The following is a 15,921-nucleotide window of genomic DNA, read 5'->3' on the forward strand; positions in this document are numbered from 1 at the left end:
AATGCAATACATAATAAATCAATTCAAGTTCCAACCACTCAACCATCTCTCAACAATCCATCCCTTGGGTATACTCAACAATATTCCCAATATGCTAACAGTAATGTCAAGTATACTCTTATTCAAGATAAAGTGTATAATAATTATTTTAATTTCAATAATATTTTTTTTTTGATAAGAAAGAGGCTAAAGCCATTGATTAAAATAGTAAAAATTTACAACACAACTTGAGAGTTACTAAGAGGAGAGAGTTGGGTGGAAGTCCTTTAGTTTTTCCTATCATTTAAATGATAGAGAAGAGAGATACAATACATGAATCAAAATTTTCTTGCCACATTCTATTGCTCATTCAAATCCCTTCATCTAGTTCAGTCCTAAATTACATAGCTAAACCATCAAACAACTCCTGGTCTACTTTGTTTATTTTTTAATTCATAATATAATAAAACCACAAATCTAGATTTGTCATTTTTAAAACCATATAGCTTAAAAGGAGATAAGATGACTAAGAACTATCATTAATGAAACTAAGAAGAAGTACAAAAATTAAAGATAAGCATAACAAGAATTTATATATTTAAGAATTGAATTTAAAGTACATAGCCCAAAAAAGTCAATCATATGGCATAAAAGAAGGGGATTGAGCTTCTTCCTCCTTTGAGATCCATTCATCTATTATAGAAGTTTCCAAACATTATTACCAAAATAAGTTTCCTTTTTAGCAAGATCTCTCTCACATTAATACCATATTTTTAGTATATTTTTCCCTTTAATGATGTCCTATCTTCATTAATATATAAGTATTATCTTCCTTAGCTTATTGAAAGACTGATTTCTTGATTAGCTAACTCATCTTTCCTCTTATTCCCTTCATCATACATATAGTTGATTAATTTTTTGTCAAAATAATTATAAAGCATCGGAGCTTTGGATAATTGTGTATCCAGTCTCTAGTTAGTGAGGGATCCTTTCCTGAGGGAATTGATTATTATGGATGAGTCACCTTCTATTTCTCATTTCTTAAGACCAATTCCTGACAAAGATCCAAACCCTCTACTAAAGTAGAATATATGTTCAACTATTGGTAGCTTCCCTAATTTCTTTGGCTATACATGTAATCTATATCCCTTTATCATTATGAATGTTGCATCCTATACCAGCCTTACCAATATCCCCCCAAGATGCTTCGTTGAAATTGAGCTCATACCATCCTCTCTTATGAGCCTTCCAAACACATTCTTTCCTTCTTATGTTACTTTGAAGGTCCCCCTTCCCTAGGGAGGGGGGATTTTTAATCTAATTCACCTACCTCACATCTTCTCATCCCAATGAGACTTGTTTACCCCTTTGGGGATCATATACATTAATCAATTGTTTGTTAATTCAATAATTGAGGCTTCAATTTTATTGACAAGATGATCAACCTCCATCTTTTTGTTCCAAAATATTCTTCTATTTCTCTTGTTCCATAGTTCCCAAAGAACTATGGAAGGAGAGGAGATCCAAAGGTTCTTGTAAATACTATTTAGTTATAGTAAAGGCCAAGCTAAGAAAAAACTTATGATGGAGTTAAGGAAGGTTGAACTTCACCCTAACATAGAATAAAACTACCACTAGCAATGGTTCAAGAAGGGATAATTAAGAAAAGGTGATATTTCAATTCCTCTTCTGATTCACAAAGGGGGCATCTACTAAGACCTTGGTAGTCCATTCTCCTAAACCTATATGTTGTTAGGACTCCACTATGGATAACAATCTAGGTGAAAACTCATGCCTTGTAGAGACATAATTTATCCAAGAAGACATTAGTAGGAAGAGGACTCTTAGAGTACCTTGGCAAGGATTATTTAAGCTTATAACCCATCCCAGGACTATAAACACCACTCTTGCATCCATACCAAATAAGGGAATATTTACCTTCCTTAAATGAAATTTTCCTAGAGGATAGCATATTCTTCAAATATTCCTTTTCACTCAAAGGAATTTCCTCCTTATCCAAGCTTTTCCAATGCCATTTAAGACTTCCCTTTTTAAAAAAATTGTAATTGTTAACTTTAGAACCCCACTTGGACTCTAAACGACCAATTAAATGGAGGAGAGAAGGAAATATTTGTAAGGCTTTGTAACCACCCCAAGAATTCATGCAAAAAAAGTGCATGTTCTACATTCCCTAAACCTCAAGTTAACTTATTATGAATGAAAGATCTACATTAAAGAAAGGAATTGTAAATTCTTTAGCCTTTAGGTGGATTAGCTTCTCTAAATACATTAGAGGGAAATGGATAGGCAAGGTATTTGTGATAGAGCATCCAAACCCATTTTAGGATTTAGAACTTGAGCATTCTCCATTCTAGCCTAGCTCCCAAAGCCTTCCCTTGTTATTTAATATTCTTGATACCAGCCCCACCTTGCTCTTTTGGTTTACAAACTTGATCCCAAGATACCGGGGGGGGGGGGGGGGGGGGGGGCGCTTTTCCTTCTCGTTTGACCCCTACTATAAAAAAGTTCTAAGAAGCCTATTAATAACATTTAGTTTATTACATAGAAGGTCCAAGTAGGAAAGTTGATAGATAGGTAGGTTTGATAGGATTGAATGAACTAAAGTAACTCTTCCTACATATGAGAGCCATTTTCCTTTCCATCACGCCACTCTTTTTTGAAACTTCTCTAAAATAGGATCCCATAATTTGGTTGATCTAGTACTAGAGTTTAAAGGTATCCCTAAGTATTCACAAGGAAGGGATCCCTTTTTGAAGTAAAAAATATCCCAAATCTAATATTCTACACTTGGTTGGGTGCTAAAGAAAAACATGTCTAATTTATCTTTGTTGATCTCATGAACAGAAGCAAAAGAGTATTGTGTTTTAGATTCTTTTTAGAGAAGTAGTCTCCTTAATCGTTCTCTAACCATAAAGCATGGTATCATCCAAAAAATGTTGATTCATAGTCAATTCTAAATCACTAGTAATAGAAATGACCGTTGAAGATCGTACATTAGACAAAGATCTACTAGAAGCATTGACCATAACGATAAAAAATGGGGAGATTGGATCCCCCTGCCTTAAACATCTTAAAATGCTAAACAATCCCTTTGGAGAGATATTAATTAGGATAGATAATTTTAGTGTCAAGATGCATTCAAACATCAAGTTTATCCATTGCTTGGAGAAACCATAAGCTTCCAGACATTTGCATAGGAATCTCCAGTCTACTCTATCGCATGTCTTTTTGATGTCCGGTTTGATCAACATACTTTGTTTTTGTTGACTTGGATAGAATGTATTGCTTCCTATGCTATAAAATTTTTGTCATAAATCAATCAACCTAGGACAAAACCAATATGATGCTCACTAATAAGGTTAGGAAAGAGCATTTGAAGTCAGTTAGCCAAAGTCTTGGTAAGCAATTTTTAAAGAGTATTATAGAGTTCTATAGGCCAAAAGTCATCAAAAGACTTTGGTTTCTCTTTTTAAGGGATGAGAGCAATAGAGGAATCATTTATTTCTCTCAGAAGTTTATCCAAGTTATTAAATCCTTCTAGAGTACTTTTTATGTCACTGCCTAAATAATCCCAGCATTTCCAAAAGAAGGCTATTGGAAAACCATCAAGCCCTATTGATTTATCTAGGCTCATAAGATTTAGAGATTGCTCATTTTCTTTCTCAATAAACTTTTGGATTAGCTTTTTTATTTTTCTCCTCAGAGATAAGTTTGATTATAGAGGCTAAAATATCCTTTTGGGCCTCAAGGTTGAAGTTTTATGTATTGGTATAGATGTGGTCAAAATATGATATTATTGTAGAGCTATTATCTTTAGGTGAATCCCTAATTTGACCTTCAACATCACTAATGGATGTTAAATGATTAATTATTCTCCTTTGTTTGGTACTATTATGAAGGCACTTTATGTTCTTGTCCCCTACCTCTAACTAGGTTCCCTTAGACTTCTGCCTCTAGAAGAGTTTCTCCTTAGCTAGTAAATCTTTATACTATTGCATGAGCTTCTCCTCTTCAAGGAAATGAGGTAAACCCATCCCATGTTCTAAAACCTCTTTTTTGAGAGATTCCAATTTATCTTTTAGGGTTTTTCCTAAAAGATATTTCCAAAGAAATGTGAGTTTCATTCTTTCAATTTTTGTTTAATAATCTTTAACTTACAAACCACCTAAGTTTTTTTTGGAGCCAGATACTTTGGTTTCATTCCACCATTGCTTAATCAAATTGAGACAGTTACAATCTTTAAGCCACATTTGTTCAAACTTAAAATGGAATTTAGTAGGTCTTTTATCCTCAATAATGTGGAGCTCAATAGGGAAGTGGTTAGATTTTGAGACTATTTAACTTTAGATACATATGAAATAGAGAAGGGTGATAAATCTCCCTAAATGAATAACCTATAAATCTTTTTAGCAATTTACTAAAACCCTTCCTCCTATTATTCTAGGTGAATGAGTATGAGAAGCATTCAATTTCCAACATACATACCTTATGGACCTAGTCTACAAAATCTTTAGATTTTGAGGAGAGATAGATGCTACTACCTTATTTCTTTAAAAGTCTGAGAATAGCATTAAATCTCCTCCTAAAATTGAAATCTTTAACCCCCCTAGACTAATCCTATCTTCTATTTCCTTCCACACCCTTACTTTATCTTAGTTTTTTGTTGTACCATAACCATTTAAGATCCTAAAAGGGACATAATATATAATGCCCTTTATTACCCCACACATCCAATTCATATGAAATTCCAAGGAAAATACTAAAACATTCCTAGGATCCAACAAACTAGGAAGGGCCCCTAACATGCCTTCTACTGGAGAGTCCTTAATTTCCTTCCAACGTAGGGATATTCTAAATCATTCATCTCTTCCTAAGCTAGTTTTCTTTCTTTGACAAGAATGATATCAGCTCTAGTCAATGAGATACAACATTTTAGATGATACCATTTATTAGGGGCATTAAGGCTCCTAACATTCTAGGTTAAGATATTCATGATGTTGTGGGAAGGATATTCCCTTCCCAAAATAAAATAAATCCATTAATTTCGATTGCCCATGGACTACTTCATCTCTAGATCTAAGATCTTGAAGAGATTTATGACCATGTTTCGTTAAGGGTTTGGAACAATATGGGTTGGCTAGGCTTGGATGGTGGTTAGAAAGCCCTAGAGAGTATTGCTCCCTATCTGATATAATATCTTGATTTGGGAAAACCATCCCATTACCTGGGCTCGTGGGGATCTCCACATGCTCCTCATCATTTTCAAGAATCAAATTGATAAGAATTGATTTTTATCTTCTAAGTTCCTCTTCATCACACATTTCATCTATAAATTGATTCATGAGATCATCAACCACCTTATTATTAAGGGATTATACTAAAGTGTTAAACTCTTTTTTGGCTTGGCTTGGGGTTTCCATGGTTTCCTTTCGTGGATGAATTCCAATGTCATTTTGATCGATTATGTTAATATTGGGTGTATCATGTTCATAGTTAAAACCATGATTGATCTGATCCTTTGTCGGGGAGATTTGTATTGAAGCTATATTTGCATTGTAAGGGGAGATTTCTTCTATCGTGTGAAAATAGAAACTTCCTCCACCCTAATTAAGACTCAATTGAACATTCAAGGTAGGGGTAGCATCAATTGAGTAGTTTGGAGCTAGGGAAGGAAGATTGCAAACAATTGGGTCTTCTTGAAAGGGATCCTCGACAAATCTAAGTTCGATAGAAATGGTTTATCATTGATGTTAATATCTAGTGCTTTAGATTTTAATATATTAACATTCATATTAACAATAATAATTTGAATAGAGAATTTAAGAATGGTTTCTACAAATCTTGAAAAAGATCCTAGTGTATTACCCATAAGTTTGAGTGTTTTCCTAATAGTTAGCTCTGTTGGGAGATTTTGTAAAAGTATTGTGTGATCTAATTTGAAATATCCCACATTCTTTGGATCAAAAAAGGGCTCCCAATCCAAAACTTTGAAGGGATAGCCATTAAAAACTAGGGTGTTCCCTTTAAGAAGACTATTTTTTAAGTCTAAACTATCACAAGTAATGTAAAGAAAACTATTTTCCATAATTGCTAGAATTCTATCTGATTTCTTAAGAGTTATTTAATCCATTCAACTAAATCATTTGTATCTGTACCTGGGCTAGTCCACCAAGAAAAAACACCAAATTTATGGCATTAACACTAGATATTTTCCACAAAATGACCTGTCAAATTCAAAACAAGGAAATCATCTGCCTTGATCCCAAGTTTGTTACTTGGAGACTTTGCCAAATCTAAAGTTGGAGGATATGTTGTTTTTTATAAGATAAGTAGGTTTTAAAGGGAACCTGAAACCCAAAAGTAGCTACAAACCAAGGCTGATAATAAGAAAAAAAGCCCAACCAGAAAAAATGAGTCTAAAGGTTGATAATAAGCACAAGGCCCAGCCAACAACAAAGGCCAACAAAAAGGCCAGATCAAAATGTCTTTAACGAAACTAAGAAAAAGCCAATAGAGAAATAGAAAAGACACAAAAGATAGAACCAGAGGACTACTCCCCATTCTGTTGGAAATATTTAGGATAAGATAGGTTACTGAGAGGGGAGGGGTGAATTAGTAACTTATAAATTTTTTAAACAATTCAGCATTTTAACTATTCACCATTCATTAATCTAAACTACTGCATAACTGAAAGAACAAACATTCATTGCACATGTACATAGAGATTTGATGACCCAAAAACCTTCCAAATAGAAAGTAAAACTAGGGTGGGGATGATACCCAGAAAACTTCAATACTGCAATATAAACTTGGCCTATTAAGGCTTACAATGATCATTTCTAGTGATCTTCCCTGTTAGGAGCAAGTAGGACTACTAGATCCACCTTGTTAGAGGATTTACAAACATACAGTGAAGTATGCACTCTGTTAGGAGATTTACAAAAAGACTGTTAGGTCCACCTTGTTAAAGGATTTATAAACTGATTCACCTGTTAGGATGAAGCAATGGATCTGCTTACAACTATTTGCTGATAAGATCCTTGTTGCATTGATCACCTAATGTGATAGATATAACTTTTCTGCTCCTGTGTTGACCTTGCTGTGTTCCTTTTATTCTGCTGCTGATTCGCTTTCACTTTTCTCAAAATATATCAATACCTTCTTCATATGCAAACATCACTCCCTTTTTTCTATACACCATACCATCCTACAAATGATATCATACATTACATATATATCATTCCAATATTTACAACTACAAGGTTGGCCAAAACATAAGTGAACAAAACATTACTAAGTCATCCAAATAGTAGAAAACTCGGGTTCCTCAAGCTAACTCGGTGACCTTCTGATACTCAACATCTACTACATTACTCAGCATTGTCATGCACTCAGTAGAAGTAAAGGCTCAATTCGTACTAGCCAAACAATACTGCTTGGAACTCGATAACCATTGGTGACTCGGTAGATATAGTGTCACTCGGTAGAAGCTAACTTCTTTGTTTACCTTGTTGTGCTCGGTGAACACTGAGTCCTTCATTTACCTTCCTGTGCTCGGTGAACACTGAGTCCTTTATTTACCTTCCTTTTCTTGGTGAACACTGAGTTTTTCATTTACCTTTCTTTGCTCAGTGAACACGGAGTTCTTCATTTACCTTGCTTTGCTCAATGAACACTGAGTTCTTCATTTACCTTGCTTTGCTCGGTGAACACTGTGTTCTTCATTTACCTTGCTTTGCTCGGTGAACACTGTTGAACTGCCCATTCACTCAGTATCCTATGGAATGCTCAGTGAGAACTGTTTACCTGCTAAACTTATAAGATAACCACTGAATGCTTGGTATACACTATAGACTAAGTGATGAGCTCAGTAAGTATTCAGAATCGAATAAGTGTTTGCACTAATGACAAATATATCATAATTCCAACAATCTCCCCCTTTGGCATTAGTGACAAAAAAACTTATGAGCCAAACCTTATGTGCAAGATTTGACATCCTGATTTACATATATCTCCCCCATACAATATGCACATAGTACTTATAGATATCTCTATCTTTTCTTTGGTACTCTATCTCCCCCTTTTTGACAATAATGCCAAAGTAAACAATATTTATTTGCACAAAAACACCAAAATGAGAGATAAACTCAGAATGTACCTTGAGAATAAGAGCCAAAGTCTTATCCCAATTTTCTTACAAAATTTTGTAGGTGGAGAGTGCTATCTGAACTTCAACTGAAAGTTCAATCACATGATCTGCAACTGAAAAATTGTTGTCATGGATCAATATTTTGGAGTAGGCAATGTGTTTCTACATTGTGTCCATGATAGGAAGAATCATATTCTGGATGTCAATCAAGGTAAATCTGATCCTTGCTTCCTCTCTCAACAATTCTGCTTGCTTTTCTGACAAAAATCTGATTCAAAAATGATGGGATGAACTTGAATTAGGGTCAAGTTGTAGCATTTGGGCACTGACCTTCATATCCTCATCAATTTTATTCAATTTTTCTTTGATTTCCTTGGTGTACTCGGTAACATCACAAAGTTTGCCAAAAAGTGAAGTTACATTATTAAAAGAATTTTCATGATTGACCAAAACTATGGACAATTCTACCTATTTTATTGCAATGTGCTGAGCAATGTGCTCAAGCACCTTATTATCAAATTTTCTTTCAGCCTTTTCAATCAATTTTTCTTGATCAGAGGTGTCCTCATTGAATTTATTTATAGCCTCTTCTAACTAAATCAAAATATGTTGAGTAGAATCTACTTCAAAACCTATAGCTTCTGTAATTATATTCCTGGTATTCTCAATTATTCTGTACTCCTTATCCCTTTCAAACCTTAACTACTTCTGTGTAGCCTTCATCTCTATTAGTTGACTAGCATACCTCATCTCTTCAATGGTAGCATTTTCATAGTCAATTTTTGGAATCACTATCTCTATGTCTAAGTCAATATCTTCAGGAATTTCTTTTCTAGTGATCAGAAGTCTTAATGGTTGCTTTTGTTTAGCTTCTGTGATGACTGGTTTGACCTTGGGAATGAACACAATAGTGGAGATGGAAGGACTAGCAGTGAAAGCTGGGATACTTGAGGGTTGAGTGACAATAGGAGTATTTATCGAATCAAAAACTAGAATACTTCCCAAAAATGATGGTACACTCGATAATGCAGTATTTGAACTAACTAGATTTGAAGTAGATGCAGATAATGCTAACAAAATTGTAGAACAAATCGAAATTTATGAAGACAAAATTGTAGAACTTACTATTTTTCTGATTGAGGATGATAGATCTGAGGAGACTGGCTCAGTAGCTAAAGAAGTAATAGTCAGCTCAGTAGATGAAGTTCTTGGCACATCTATCTCAGATACATGGAGTTGGGAGGAGGCCGGTGAAGATTGAACAATTGATGTGGCAATTGTGCTCACAATCTCACTTGTAGAAGCTATCTCCTTAGTGGATGAAACAGTTTTTGGTGGACAGTGAGGAAGGGATGCAATCACTACAGCTACAATTTTTACTAGATCATCTTCCTCCTTATCTTCCTCTTTAGCTTCTTCCTCCTTGTCTTCTCCCACTAATGCATGCAGCTCTCCTGGTGAGACTGTGATGGATGGAGTGCCATCAATATCATCACTGTCACTGTTGTCATGTTAGAATCTGAAAAGATTAATAACCCAGAAAACTAGTGCAAAGAGTAAATATCTAAACTATGAATGCAAATGATACAAAATCAAAATAGCATCATAGAGTTAGTCTCCAAGAGAGTAATGCAAATGCTGAAAGCAAAATAGCGTTAAGAGGATGCAAAAATAAGAGATGCAAATACAAGCCAGGTAGCATGCTTATATAGGCTAGGAAGAGGGAGGAGGTGTCAACACCAACCAATGAGGAGCAACCATCTATCGGACTAAAGATAGCAAAGTATCTTCCCAAGATAGCTAATGGATGCTCACATGTAGGAAGGTGACACCTCACAACCATTCACCTAATAAGACATGCTTTATTAACCTAAGCGAGATTATTAAAAAGTGTAGGAAAAACCTAGCAAAAAAGGAAAAATAAAAAACTACACTAACATGTCATCATCCTTGATTTCCACTAGGTCTTCACTGGGCTTATACAGATGATAGATGTTTTTCCACATGTTTGTAGCATCATTTACAACATGCTCAATGTCTTTGATCAAAATTAAACATGTGTGAAATCTGATCATCATTTTACCTTCATGGTTTTTCATTGCAGTTTTTACTTCTGCTCCAGTGAGACTTGGTTGGAGATTCTTCAGGGATTGCTCATACATGTCTTTTACCATTTGAATTGCTGATTCCCATCTCAGTTGCAATCTCTCCAATAGTTCTTTTGAGATTTGGGAGGCAAGCTGGTTCGAGGAGTATTTCCATTTACCCATCTTGTTGAGTACCAGTTCCTCTATCTGCATTTTCTCAGCATCTGTTCTAGTTTCAAATTTCAATGCCTTGAAATTTGTGATGCTTTCTTCTTCTTCCAATTGTTTAAGCCTTTCCTCAAATGTAGGTGCAAGCTTGACTAGTATAGGTTCCTGCTTACTTTTTCTGGTTCTTCTTGTGAATAGTGCAGTATGCTTCTTCTTAGGTTTGGTAAGTATTACCTTACCTTTCTTCTTCGGAGGTTCTTCTTCAGTTCCTTGTTTTGCTTTTTCTTCTTCTCCTCCTTCTTCTTCATCATCTCCTTCATCCTCACCTTTTCTTTCCGTTAGCATAAGAGGGCCAGATGCAATTTTCAATTTTGCTATCTTCCTTTGTTTATGGCCTTTGCTAGCTTGATTTCAAGCTCAATTCTAGCCTTTGCTTCACCATAGGTTCCAAAAATTTGTTGCCTTGGGTCTACTGGCTCATTTACCAGTACTTCTATGATGTCTCTGGCTTCATCAATATTTACCTCATAGGGAAGAGGTTTTACCCATGTAACTCAGTGTCTGACTGCCTGGATGTACACCTTATCACAGTCAACCATGAAGCATATATCATCTCTATAATCTTCAACTAATTTTGGTGGAATCCGGAACCTGTTATTCATTCTCTCCTTGAAATCTTCAAAATAATTGTCCATGATGCTATCAAAATTTTCACCGATCTCTACCACAAACTCATTTATTTGATACAAAATTGGAATGTCTTTTCTCCATACGACAGTTCCTTTAGATGGAAAGAATTTTTGAATGTAAAAAAATAAACAGATCAACAAAGAACTAAATTTACAAGGGTTATTCTTGGAAGTCCTTATACTATCCATATTTTTATTCAATTGTTTCAGCAATACTTCAGATAGATCAAGTTCAAGGTTTTTCTTTACAACCTTGAGGGCCAAATCCACAGCTTCACAAGGTACACTATTCAATCTACTGGAACTGTATAATTTATATGCAATTACATGTATGCCAAATCTTTGTTCGACATCAAATACTTTTTTGACCTTTAAACCTCTACCATCCCATTTGGCTAGCATTTGCCTTTGTAACTCCTCCCGACTTAGGGTTTTGGTGGTTTTGGCTTTGTTGAGCATAGCGAAACCCATGATTTTGTGAATCATCTTCTTTGTGATTAGCACTAGCTGCTCTAACCATAATTGTCCATTATGTACCCGACTCAAGATATACCTAATCCATTTGGTTTGGAAGTTTCTAGGCATATGCGAGATATGAGTCAATCCTTTGGTTTCAAGATGCTTGAACTCAGGTTTCAAAAAGCCATCTACACTCATTTCACCTAGGGCACTATCCATTTCTAGGTTTCCAATTTCTTGAATAGAACATTTGAAATGAGTACAAATATCATTGATAAGAAGTACCTTAGGAGGTATTTGTGATTGAGCTCCAATTGGGTTGAGTGATTCAACAACGGTCGGAACAATCTTGAAGTTGTGTGCTTTCCATTCTATACCTTTTATCAACATTTATGAACCTCTTTTCGCCTTGGTACTACTGGTGCTTGTGGATGCAATAGCTGCTCGATAAATATAAGAAAATCTTGAACAAATTCTCCGCTTGAAATTTGCTTGGAATCATTTGGGATTTTCTCTGGATTCACTGGAAATCTTTTAGCTCTGAGTATTCTTAAGTCACGGTGAAAAATGAAATTGAATTCTACCCTTTTGATGGAAATACTATCATTAATGCTTGGTACGAAGGTAGATGAGATGACATAGTGCTTGCCAGTCTGTCATTGGTCTACTCGGTAAAATTTTTGCAACTCGGTGATCAAACAAAATCTTTGATACTCTCAACCTAGCTCGATAAGGTCTTTAACCAACCTTGCTCGGTAGATGCAACACGGTGAATAATAACTTTTCTTTGGTCCTTGAACCTAAAATACTAATATGATCATTTGCACTTTTTCACTCTAGAACTGCTTGAGATATGGCTTAATGATGTAGTTCTTGTTTCTTCTTAAATCTAATTGGAAATAGTGGAGTCGCCTATTTCTTGAGTGACATGACCATCATTTGAACTATCTTGCTCGGTAGATTTAGGAATCCATTGTTGTCTCATCTGCTTCTGAATGTTATCAGCTTTAGCTTTCTTTTCATCTTCAATTCTTTCAATATTCATGCAATTCTTGGCTATATTACCAAGTTTTGTGCATGTATAACATCTTACTATTGTGTCTCTTTTCCTCAAGTGATGCCTTGAACAGTCTTTGCCAACATGTCCATATTCTCCACAATAATGACATCTACACCAAGTATTGTAGTCCCCATCCAAAGATTGCTTTGACAAGTTGTTCAACTGGATTGAATGATTTGGATCTACATTGGAATGCCTTGTGACCATGTTTCTTGCATTTGAAGCATTTGCCATTGAATTTTCCTTTTCCATTACTCCAACATTTGTTTGATGTATGACCTATCTTGCCACAGTGATTGCAAGTGGGTCTTTGATTCCCTTGGGCACCTTGTTTGGAGGATTCACCTTCTTCCTTATACCCAAGACCGGCTTTACATTTTTGTCTATGAAGATTATTCTCATGTTCTTGATTCAATTGGTTCATATCTATTTGAGATTTCATCATTCTTTTATTGATTTTCCTTTCAGTGATCAAGTCATTTTCCAAACTTTCATTGATTTGTCTTTCAGATCTCAGATCACTTTGTAAGCTTGCATTGATTTGTCTTTCAGTGATTAAATCATTTCTTAAACTTTCATTCTCAAAGCTTAGATTCATAACTTCTTCATTTGCATTAGATAGTTGACCTACAAGATTTTCATGCTGAAGGAATTGATTATTTCTTACCTCTAGGTCTTCATTTGCCTTGTTTCTCTGTTCCAAAACTTCACATAGCCTGATTGATTGGATTTCTTGTTCTCTTTTAAGCTTCCTTACTTCTTCCTGTAGAGAACCATTCTTAGCTAGGAGTTCCTTGACTGCTTCATTAGCTTCATTTGAATTGCTTGATGGTAAAAGGTCTTCAATCTTTTCTTCAACATACTGATGATCATTCATTTGGCTTGCAAGTTCCTTCCTTCTTTTTAGAGATTGAGAAAGATGCTCCTTTGCTTCCTTGAGTTGAGCCATGGCCATTTCCAGATCTAGCTTTTCATTTTCAATAGATTTGTCAAGTTTGAATATTTCCATTGTCCTTGATCTTTGCTCAAGCTCTCAAACTTTATCCTGAGAACCACAAAGCTCTAATACCAATTGTTGGAAATATTCAGGATAAGATAGGTTATTGAGAGGGGAGGGGTGAATTAGTAACTTATAAATTTTTTAAACAATTCAACATTTTAACTATCCACCATTCATTCATCTAAACTACTACATAACTAAAAGAACAAACATTCATTGCACATGCACACAGAGATTTGGTGACCCAAAAACCTTCCAAATAGAAAGTAAAACTTGGGTGGGGATGATACCCACAAAACTTCAATACTACAGTATAAAGTTGGCCTGTTAAGGCTTACAATGATCACTTCTGGTGATCTGCCCTGTTAGGAACAAGTAGGACTGCTAGATCCACCTTGTTAGAGGATTTACAAACATACAGTGAAGTATGCACTCTATTAGGAGATTTACAAAAAGACTGTTACATCCACCCTGTTAAAGGATTTATAAATTGATTCACCTATTAGGATGAAGCAGTGGATCTACTTACAACTATTTTTTGATAAGATCCTTGTTGCATTGATCACCTGATGTGATAGATATAACTCTTCTGCTCCTATGTTGACCTTCTTGTGTTCCTTTTATTCTGTTGTTGATTCGCTTTCACTTTTCTCAAAATATATCAATACCTTCTTCATATGCGAACATCACTCCCTTTTTTATATACACCATACCATCCTAAAAATGATATCATACATTACATATATACCATTCCAATATTTACAACTACAAGGTCGGCCAAAACATAAGTGAACAAAACATTACTGAATCGGCCAAATAGTAGAAAACTTAGGTTCCTCAAGCTGACTCGGTGACCTTCTGATACTTGGCATCTACTACATTACTCGGCATCATCATGAACTGGATAGAAGTAGAGGCTTAGTTCGTACTAGCCACACAATACTACTTGGAACTCGGTAACCATTGGTGACTCAATAGATATAGTGTCACTCGGTAGAAGCTAACTTCTTCATTTACCTTGCTGTGTTTGGTGAGCACTGAGTCCTTCATTTACCTTCCTGTGCTTGGTGAACACTGAGTCCTTTATATACCTTTCTTTGCTCAGTGAACACTGAGTTCTTCATTTACTTTTCTTTGCTCGGTGAACACTGAGTTCTTCGTTTGCCTTGCTTTTCTTGGTGAACACCGCATTCTTCATTTACCTTGCTTTGCTCGATGAACACTGTTGAACTACCCATTCACTCGGTATCTTCTGGAATGCTCGGTGAGAATTGTTTGCTTGCTGAACTTATAAGGTAACTATTGAATGCTTGGTATACACTGTAGACTAAGTGATGAGCTCTGTAAGCATTCAGAATTGAATAAATGTTTGCGCTAATGAAAAATATATCATAATTCCAACACATTCTTCTTCTTGAAATCCTATATGGTCTAGGTAGCCTCATAAATCTTCTAGTACTCCTCAACCTTCTGCTCTTGGACTTTCTCTATTTCATTGTCCAAACTGGTAAAGGTGATGTCAGTACCCATATCATCATCAAACTTGGCTCTTTCTCTATTCTTTCCATCCTCACCTCCTAGTAGGCCTCTATCTTTGATCACACTGGTTAAAGAGAGCATATTGTCATTGATCGAATTGAGGAGAGAGATCATTTGACTAGCCAAATTGTGATTGTAGTTTTCAATATTCTTAATTCTCCTCTCAACTAGACTAGCTCTATCACTCTGATCCTCCTAGTTCTCATTTTTAGTCTTCCTATTGTTTCCCTCTAACTAACACACCTTCTCTCTAACCTCTTCCAACTCATGGTATAGACACTTGATTGATCTAAAATTATCAATCATGTTATTATGAGCATTGTTCAGAAGGTTCATTCCTATCTCCCTTTCATTATCAGAGATGGCCACAATAGTTGGATCAATGAGCTCTTCAAGTCGAGGCTCTTCCTGATTCTCCACTAGAATATGAAGATTCATAGCTTCTCTATAAATTCCCAATGTCGCAGTCCTAACATTTAAATTCCTCCAAGCTTTTCTCCTATTTTTGACAAGCACTTCCCCCTCTTTAGCACCAACATTATCCTTTTCCTTCTCCTCAAAATGAGATTGAGGGTGGGGATGAATAGGGGAAAGGGGAAGAATCAAAAAATCTGGTTCCTAATTCGAAACCCTCTCTTTATCCACATTATCCCTCTTTTATTTTTTCCTAGTGTGGTCCTCTTTAATCTCCTCTTCCATCTCCTTGTCTTCATCCTTAGAATCCATGTCCTCCTCATCCTCGTTATAATCCATATCCTCTTTGTTAGAGG

This window comes from Cupressus sempervirens, chromosome 4 (assembly GCF_028749045.1).
Source record: "Cupressus sempervirens isolate cs-2001-9-10 chromosome 4, ASM2874904v1, whole genome shotgun sequence".
NCBI lineage: Eukaryota > Viridiplantae > Streptophyta > Pinopsida > Cupressales > Cupressaceae > Cupressus > Cupressus sempervirens.